Below are 10,376 nucleotides of genomic sequence, written 5' to 3' on the forward strand. Positions count from 1 at the left end.
GGTTTTTGGAGGCCAGGGTCAGGTCTGCTGCTGCTGTCAGTGGCTGCCCCAGGACAACTGCTGGTGAGGGATTTGAAGAAGATCACATGGCCAGGGGACCAATCAGCAGCCGTCAGCTCATCCACTCTGGGACCTGCAAAGACTTAAAGGCACAGACAACAACAGCCACCAAAACAGATTATGGACAGGGCCATAACAAAGGGAATACCTCAAGTAAATACACCAGGGTTTGTAAAAACAAAACTCTACAGGTAATATTTGCATTGCAATGACTTATAGCTAAAATTTAATTCAGTCCAATTGATCCAGTCTAATCTGTTTGGATTTTGACACCTATGCCCATCAGTAAAATAAGCATTGCTATTAAACACATTCACTGATAACTTGTCACACTCATAATTTGCACATCAAGGACAATGTTTGATTATGGATTTAAATTAGTTTCAGTTAGTTATGATATGATCCACAAGCCTAAACTAAGATTTATAAATCTGTACAATGATTTGTGTTTAACTATTGAGCACTCATAAATACATGCTCCAACTCGCACACAAATATGAACCCATGTGAAATTATTTTACAAGTGCAGATAGGAAAACCTGAACAGAGTTGGAGTTCAGCTTCATAAATCTCATTCATTTCGCTTTAAGAAAGCTGTTTTCTGTTTACTGTTTGCTTAGAGATCATTACATGTGTACGCAAAAATCACCTGATACCAATGCTACTGATACTGTGCTACTGTTACATGCTGGACATTTTTCTGCTGCGAAAAATAGTCAGTGTGCAGCTGTAAACGGGAGAACGTTGTAGCCATAAAGTTCTGTTGCACAGCATCTCAAGCGAGCATATGCTAAATAATCTCTTATATTTTTTAAGCATAGATATAATCCAGGCCACCTTTAAAAACATTTGACAAAGAGCTTTTTGTTCTCAAAAGCTCAGTGTCACCGTTGCAATAAATGAAGCTTAAGCTTAAGTTCAATTAGGAAAGATCCGTTATCACTCATTTGTATTCCCGTGTGTTCAGTTGCAGTTGTATTCTTTACATCACTTCCTCTTTCTCACACTGCCAAACTCAATGCTTGTTCCTCTAGTCCATGAATACAAACAGTTATTCTGTTCTGCTGTGTTGGGTCATTGGAGTCCAATTGCCAAATCAAATGGCTTATTAATTGAAATTTTTTATCTCCATAAATCATGTTCAGTTGGTCTATATGATCTCTGCTTATTAAACTAATGTCTTATTTATTTTGAATGTTGATATCATTCAGATAATGTGGGATTGTGGAGGTATGTAATAATGACAGGAGAGGTCTCAGTGTCTCACTCCAACTTTATTAACTGACTCTCAGAACTTCACATATAGTGAGCGCCAAAATCTCCACCCCAACACTTCCCTTCAACTTGGGTGTGAGTGGAGCCACCTGGTGGTCCGCCACACATACCCCCCCCCCCCCCCCGAACACACAGTTAGGTCTCTATTCAGTCCAGGACCCTGGGTCTAAGCAAACGACCCGAACGACTGAACCTGGGAGGGAGAGAACAGGCAGAGGAAGGTCCATCCTGTGAACGAGGCTGGTGAAGGCGAGCAGGAAAGGCAGGAGGAGGCTCAAACGCCGGTGGTCCGGGGGTAGTCCTGGGGGGAAAACCAGAGTCTGTCAACCCCATCGAAGGAGGGTGGCCACGGCGAGGGGCCTGGGCCGGCACTACATTACTGTCCGGAAGAACATGTGCAGGTTTAAGTCTGTCAACACACACAGTCTCCCTTCGACCCCCAAAATCCAAAACAAAATGTTTCTGGCCCGGTTCAATAACCCTGAATGGGCCGCCATACAGCGGCCGCAGCGGTGTCCTGTGGGCATCGTGCCTGACGAAAACAAACTTAGCAGTCTCTAAAGTCTTTGGAACAGGAACCCGAAGCGAGTGCAAAAGAGGGTAGAGAGTTAGCACCGATGGATCGAAGCAGGGAGGAGGATTTTCGGGCAAGAATTCTCCAGGCACGCGGAGGGGCTGACCAAACACTAGCTCAGCTGGGGAAGCGCCGAGATCCTCCTTAACCGCAGAGCGCAGCCCAAGCAAAACCCACGGGAGGCGGTCAACCCAATTGCCATCCTTTAAGGAGGCGCGAAAAGCAGCCTTAAGCGACCGGTGGAACTGTTCAGACATCCCATTAGCTTGTGGGTTGTATGCGGTTGTGCGGTGGACTTTAGTCCCCAGTCCATCAGCCATGGCCGACCAAAGCTCGGAAATGAACTGGGGGCCTCTGTCTGACGTAATGTCTGCGGGTGGGCCGAAACACGAGACCCAGCTTGACAAAAACGCCTTGGCCACCACTGCTGCAGTAGTGGACGCCAGGGGGACCGCCTCCGGCCACCTGGTGGCCGGAGGCGGTCCCCCTGGCGGTCCGGTCAACAACAGTCAAAAGGTGCGTAAAACCTTGTGACTGTGGCAGAGGACCCACCAGATCGACATGCACATGATCGAAACGTTTGCCGGGTATGAAGAACGGCTCCAGGGGCGCCTTGGTGTGTTTATGAACCTTTGCACGCTGGCAGGGAATGCACGCCGACGCCCATTCCTTAACAGATTTGCGAAGGCCTGGCCAAACAAATTTAGAGCTGACCAGCTTAACAGAGGCCCGGACCCCTGGATGAGAGAGAGCATGTACCAAGTCAAAAACTTGACGACGCCAGGAAGCGGGAACCACTGGGCGAGGGCGGCCGGTGGAAACGTCACAGACGAGGAGGGGACCACCGTCTTGCACGGGTCTCTCCTCTAGTATGAGGCCCGTCTGGGTGGATTTAAGCGCGAGGATGTCCGGGTCACCGCTCTGATCGGCAGCCATGGTGGAGTAGTCTATGCCGAGAAAGACGGGAGAAACCAGCGCACGGGACAAACAGTCAGCCACATGATTGGATTTACCAGCCACGTGCCGAATGTCCGTGGTAAACTCAGAAATGGCTGCCAACTGGCGCTGCTGGCGTGCACTCCATGGATCAGAAACCTTGGACATGGCAAACGTCAAGGGTTTGTGGTCCACGTATGCGGTAAAGTGATTACCCTCGAGAAAAAATCGGAAGTGACGAGTCGCCAGGTGGAGCGCCAGTAGCTCCCTGTCAAAAACGCTGTAATTGCGTTCGCTGTCATGTAGCGTACGGCTGAAAAAGGCGAGCGGTTGCCATACACCCGAGATTCGCTGTTCCAGCACCGCACCCACCGCTATGTCCGACGCATCGGTGGTCAACGCAATCGGCGCTGAGGGGGATGGGTGGGCCAGAAGGGCAGCATTAGCCAACGCTGACTTAGCATCAGAAAACGCTTGGATGCTTTCCGGAAACCAGTCAACGGAGTCATTAGCTTTCTTACCTTTTAACGCCCCATAAAGGGGCTTTAGCAGATGTGCCGCTCTGGGGAGAAAACGGTTGTAAAAATTCACCATCCCCAAAAATTCCTGCAGTGCCTTAACATTCATGGGACGCGGAAATTCCGAAACAGCTCGGACTTTGTCAGGCAATGGAACCGCGCCCTCGGCGGAAATACGGTGCCCAAGAAAATCGAGAACGGGCAAACCAAACTGGCATTTAGACGGATTAATAATCAGTCCATACTCCGCCAAACGCTGAAAAACCTGACGCAGATGGAACATGTGCTGCTCCTTCGAGCTGCTGGCCACCAGTATATCATCAAGATATACAAAAACAAAGGGCAGCCCACGCAAGACCGAGTCCATCAACCGCTGGAAGGTTTGGGCGGCACCTTTCAGGCCAAACGGCATGCGCAGAAACTCGAAAAGGCCAAAAGGTGTAATTACGGCGGTTTTGGGGACGTCCTCCGCGTGCACGGGAACCTGGTGATATCCCCGTATCAAATCGATCTTCGAAAAAACCGAGGTCCCCGCAAGATGGGCGGAAAAATCTTGGATGTGGGGAATGGGATAACAATCGTTCTCTGTGACATTATTAAGACGGCGGAAATCACCACAAGGTCGCCACCGACCATCAGATTTAGGCACCATGTGTAACGGAGAAGCCCAGGCACTGTTCGAACGCTGCACGATGCCCAGACGCTCCATGGTGGCAAATTCTTCCCGAGCGACAGCCAGTTTGGCAGGGTCGAGGCGGGGGCCCTACTGTAGTTATGTAATGCTCCACCCCATGCTTCGTCACCGTGCTCGAGAAAGTGGAGACAGAGAGTGAGGGAAACTCAGAAAGCAAACACTGAAAAACGTCACCCGAATCTATTGAGTTAGCATGCACCACGGGCTGAGCACCCCGAGTCAAACAGGGTAATGAGGAAAATGACACAGCATCAATTAAACGTCTGTTAGCAACATCAACCAGCAGTCCATGAGCACAAAGAAAATCAGCGCCTATTATAGGCACAGAGCTAGCAGCAACAACAAAGTTCCACTGAAAGTCACGGTCGTGAAAGCAAACAGTCACCAACCTTTCACCGAAGGTTTTGATGGGAGAGCCATTAGCCGCTGTTAGCAATGGCCCGCAGCCCTCAGCTAGCCTGTCCGAGCCAGCCGGGGGAAGAAGGCTCTTCTGTGAGCCGGAGTCCACCAGGAAACGCCTCCCCGAGCCGGAGTCCTCTAAGAAAAGCAGCCTTTCCTTGTTGCCAGCGGTCGCGGCTGCTACAGAGCGCTGACATGCCCGTTTCCCTGGGTCTGGAAACTGCAAGGCGGGAGACAGCGCCGTGCCTTCGCTCCAAAACGCTGGTGATAAAAACAAAGCCCCTTTCCGTGGTGCCGCCGTGCCGCCGTGCAGCGATTCCGGCCACCGTGGACGAGTCGGAGGGCCCCTGGAGCATCGGTGAGGGGGTGGGGGAAAACGCTGGTGAGTCCTGAACAATCGCCTGGACGCTGAAAGTCCTGGTAGCCAGGAGGATGCGATCCGCCTCTTCCGCAAGGGAGTGGTAATCCTTCGTGGCCAATAGCGGGGAGTTGGCAAGGCCAGCGCGCACTGGAGCCGGCAGCTGTCGGAGAAAGAGGTGGGTGAAGAGAAATCCTCCGTCATCCGCGCCCAGCAAGGACAGCATGCTCTCCATGAGCTCGAGAGCGGTGCCGTCGCCCAGGCCCGCGAGGGAAAGGAGTTTCTCGGCCCGCTCAGCATCAGAGAGGGAGTAACGCCGCAGCAGCAGCGCCTTGAGGGCGGCGTACTTGCCTTGGGCTGGGGGGTCCCGGAGGAGAGTCATCACGCAGCGGGTTGACAGCGGGTCAAGTGAGGCTACCACATGGTGGTATTTAGTATCGTCGGCTGAAACTCCACGAAGAGCAAACTGAGCTTCTACGTGCACGAACCATGAAGGAGGATCGTGAAGCCAAAAATCCGGCAATTTAAGCGCCACAGCAAACGCAGCCATCGGCGGAGGTGAAAGTCCGGCGGCAGCCGATGCTTCCAGGCCGGAGCTGGCTTCGTCGTCGAGCCTTAGCATGTTCGCTACAGGGGTCACCAATGTGGAGGTATGTAATAACGACAGGAGAGGTCTCAGTGTCTCACTCCAACTTTATTAACTGACTCTCAGAACTTCACATATAGTGAGCGCCAAAATCTCCACCCCAACACTTCCCTTCAACTTGGGTGTGAGTGGAGCCACCTGGTGGTCCGCCACAGGATAACACATTGTTGGAGGTATTTCCCCTCTTTGCTATGATCGGTGTTGGGAAAAATGAGAAGTACTTCATTACACTACTCGCTACATTACTTTCATGTTACTCTGTAAAATAACTGAAACACATTGTCTCATAATTATCATTTAAAAATATATAACCCTGAGGCTACAGTCTCACACCACACACTCCCAAGTGTGTGGCGTGAGACTGTAGCTGTGGTGGTGATTATACAGTGGAAACATGAATAGGTAGAAATGGAGGCACCAGCCTGACTGCTCATCAGTGTTTTACACATCCTGTAAAAAACAGCAGATGTTTGCAAAGAACCAAAGTTGTGTTAGGAGTATAATGCAACTGTTTCTTTCTTGATTCCCATCCCTAGTGTACACTGTTAAATGCCAATTTACAAATCTTGTAAATTATACATCAGGGAAACAAAACAACTTGTGTTGAAGAGGGTTACAAACACAGAAGAGCTACCTCGTAGGCTCAAGTGAACAAAAACAAGAAACAGAGCACTGCAAAGTCAAACACTGGTGAGGTGCAAGGCTGTAGAACAGTTATGGGGCCTGGACAGCGTCAGAGATGGAACTTGACTACGGGTCAACTTCGGCGGTGATGGACCACCTCAGGAGGATTGGCTGTAAGCCGGCAATGTCTGCCGTGTCTCTACAGTAACAGCCTGGTGGCTTGTGGCTAGTGTGGATAGAGATGGTGGGACAGCTCAGAAGGTTTTTGTGTAATCAGCTCTCAGTTTGGATTCAGGAGACAGACACCCTCCCTACTTTCAAAATTAGACTTGAAACTTTTCTTTTTGATAAAGTTTATAGTTAGAGCTAGATCTGGTGAATAGACTGTGGATTAATTCCTGCTGTAAATAGTTTATCTGCTAAATAGCTTAATTTACCCTGTTGTCAGAGTCCTGCCTTTGAGTCCCGCCTGCCAATTGACAGACTGATAGATGTCAGTTACTGTGCTTCTGATCTGTTTTTCAGTTTCTTTAGGTCATGGCGTGATGTTTGAGATCTTTTAGACTGCTTCATTTTGACAGACGGGTTCTGTTTCAGTGATTTCTTGATTCAGAATGTGTAGGAGGTGTAATGAGGCCTGGTTGTGGCTTGTGATATTGAACTTGGATGTTTAATAAATGTGGTTAATGAATTAAAAATAACAGTTTTATGTTTATTTGTATTTGAATATAAAAAAATGTGTTTAATGATCTGAAATATGAGAGTCTGATAAATATTACAATAAGAAAATCAGGAAGGGTCTTTGGTCACAACATTGTTTACCTACAGGTGTTTTACCTTGTGATAAGTGCAATAAAACAGTCAAGTAAAGCATACAAATCCTTCATCTTATCATTGTCTGATAACAGCAGGCTAACATAAAGCTGTAGCAGCAAAAAAAAGTTTCTTATTTAAGTGTAAATGTGTATGTTAGGATGCCTGGGTCGTTGACCCAGGGTTTTGAGTTTATTATATTACTTATCATCTCTAGTCTTTGGTTTCTTTGTTAGAGTTCTGTCTTATGGTTTATGTCTCTTTGTTCTCTAGTTGCTCTGTCCAGTGTTGCCAACTCCTCAGTAAGGAAAATCGCTATTGGTTGTCCTATAAGTCGCTAGAAGTCGCTAAATGACGTCATCGCCTAATTTGCATAATTGGTCATGCTAATCTAATTGTAACCTATGTTGTTGGAGAGAGAAATAACATTGTGGAAGAGACATAAAGTGAGTAAAAAACGTCCTAAATGCATTTAGAGTTTATTTAGAACTACAAATTAAATTTATTTTAGCAATTATTGTTTTTTTAATGTCACAATTCCAACCCTGCTCCTTTACCCGGGCTTGGACCGGCAAAAGTGACCCGAAATAGGCACTCTGGTGGAGTTACTTTGTGTGTGTGTGTTTATAAGTAGTTTTAAACCTTGTGATCCACAAAACAGCATAAGAGTAAAGCTACGTTCACACTGCAGGCAAAAGCGCATCAAATCCGATTTTTTTTTATCCTATGCGACCCGTATCCGATCATGGTATGACAGTGTGAACGGCACAAATCCAATATTTTCAAATCCGATCTGGGTCACTTTCGTATGTGGTCCTGAATCCGATACATATCCGATGTTTCAGAAAGCGACTGCTGTGTGAACGGTCAAGTCGCATTAAATCCGTCTTTTACGTCACTGACACAAGACAGACGCCAATTATCAGCACCGGAGAAGCGCCCGATAAGACATCGCGAACGCTTCCTGGCCATCCGGTGAAACTGCTGGGAAGACAACGTTGGAGAAACGTGAACATTTTATTTGTACTGCATAATCTGCAGATTCTGACAGAAATCTGCAACTATCCTTTGAAGCACCGCTCCTCTCTAAAACAGCAATAAGGATAATTATTAGGTTATCTACATTATTATGTAAATAACAAAATAACTTAAAGCAAAAATTGGGAAACGTGAAGTCCGAAGTCTTTATATTAAGGGCCATCAGTCAAACAATATTGTTTGCTCTGTGTCTAAACAGAGCGCGTTGTGTGACATCTTCTTTTGCGCATGCGGGCCGCTTTGAGCGTTCACACTAGAGCTCGTTTGCTGTCGCATTTTATTTGTAGTGTGAACGAGCAGACAAAAAAATCGGATTTGATCAAAAAATCGGAATTGAGCATTAAGACCTGCAGTGTGAACGTAGCCTAAAAGAGTAAAAGAAGAACTGACTGCATTACAGCACCCGCTGCTTGTTGAGAGTAAAAGCGATACGCGCTTTCACATCTTTTTTTAGCAACTTTTTTTTAGAAAAAAAAGTCACTAAGGGGTCTGAAAACTCGCTAAATATAGCGACGAAGTCGCTAAGTTGGCAACACTGGCTCTGTCTTCCCTGTCAGCTGTATCCCCTTGTCAAGTTCGCGTCTCTGTGTTATGTTTCCTGTTTTACTTTGAAAGTCCGTGTGTCATGTAAATGCGTCTGGTTTTGCTTCCTTTGTCTCGTTAGGCCTCATTTGCCCCAGCTGTGTTTCTCTCCTTTTACCTATTCCCTGATTGCTCCCTCTGTGTATTTAAGCCCTGTGTGTGTCTGTGTTGCAATCTACTCTTATTTACCCTCACCCATGCTGTGTGTCTTGGTTTTTCCTGCCTGCATTAATGTTTGTATTTTGGAAGTTTGTTACTTTGAGTTCAGCATTAAAGCTGTTTTGAGTTCACGTTGTGCCTCCGAGCGTCTGCATTTTGGGTCCACCATTTCTGCCTGCACACAGCCTTCACATAACAGTGTAACCATCCATCTATTTGTTTTCTAATATTTTACCAATTCCAAAAATGTTTTTATAAATTGAGTAATAGATCTATCGATCTCTCTCAAAACATCAAAGACAGATCTTCATCTTTTTCCATTAAAAGAACATAAATATACATTTGTAAGTAAAAATAAAGCCCTAAAAAAGAGGGAGACTTATGCAGAACAAAATAAATATCTCTTACTTTGTAGTTTTGTGCTGATCTCCATCACAAAGTCAACTTAGGGATATGATCTATGAAGTGAACCTCTGTAAAAAGGAGCAAGTACCATCAGCAAGCAACAGGTGTCTCTAAAGTAACAGCTTCACGAGCCACATGGCACTAAGCTCACACAGATCGTGTTAAAAATGTTTGTTTCCTTAGTTTTTAAGTAAAAGAAACTTTATGAAAGTTTATTTTGGGATAAACTTTTGAACCATTTTTGTGGTGAATAGTAAATCTAAACATGCACAGATTGCTGTGGAGTGGAGAGACCTTCTTTAGAGTGGCTAAATATAAAGCTCCATTTAAAGTTATGTAACAATTCCTTTTACACACGAGCAATAATGAAGCATTTAAACACAAAACTTTCAATTAAATTATGTCTGAAAATGTTAAGTCTCATCCATTATAATTCATGAAAAATAAAATCGTAGATTTCCACTAATTGTTTTGGAGTGAAGACAAACCTGCAGCTCCATTTAAGATCTTTTGTAAAGTTACCGTTAATATAGATAACATATAAATGTGCAAATATTTATATATTACCTAAACTTGTTTGAGGTCTAATATGTGTTATTATGTTACAGCACAGTTTACTTCACTTAAGCTTTCAAATACCTCAAAGAGTTAAAAAAAAAAAAGGAGAGTGCTTTTCAAATATAATAATTGCAACACTGATACAGTAGTAATGATACAGAATACATAAGTGCAAGAGTGTAGAGCCGTTTGAATTAGCTGACAGAGAAGGGAATGGATCACATGAACATTAGCAGTAATACATGACACAGGGCAAGGTATCAAGGCACTCTTGATAATTTTCATGATTTTCCTTCATAAATCAACTTCATTTAACTTCTCAAATATCATTGTGTTCATCTCCTACATGATATATTTAAATGAAATTGCTGATCCAAACAACCAATAATTTATGAAGGAAAATCATGAAAATTATCAAGGGTCCCCAAACTTTTGCATACCACTGTATTATTACAGTACTGTCTACTGGTTCACTTAAACATTTAAATATCAAGAAGCGATAAAGACAAGCACAGTGCTCTAAACATATAAGGTTTAAACAGGGTTTTAGGGCTGAGGCCTATTGAGCAGTCTGTTAAATTTGTATAAATTAATTGATTGATATACCTTTATTAGTCCCACAAGGGGAAATTTCATAAGGCACGCAATGGCGGCGCCATCTTACCCTTCGACCATACATACATTACACAAAACATCACATGGGGAAGACAGGTCAGAGAGGTATAAATTAGAGAGTC

The sequence above is a fragment of the Rhamphochromis longiceps genome, linkage group LG7 (assembly GCF_057381845.1).
Source record: "Rhamphochromis longiceps isolate RC_006_pf linkage group LG7, R_longiceps_female_GT1.1, whole genome shotgun sequence".
NCBI lineage: Eukaryota > Metazoa > Chordata > Actinopteri > Cichliformes > Cichlidae > Rhamphochromis > Rhamphochromis longiceps.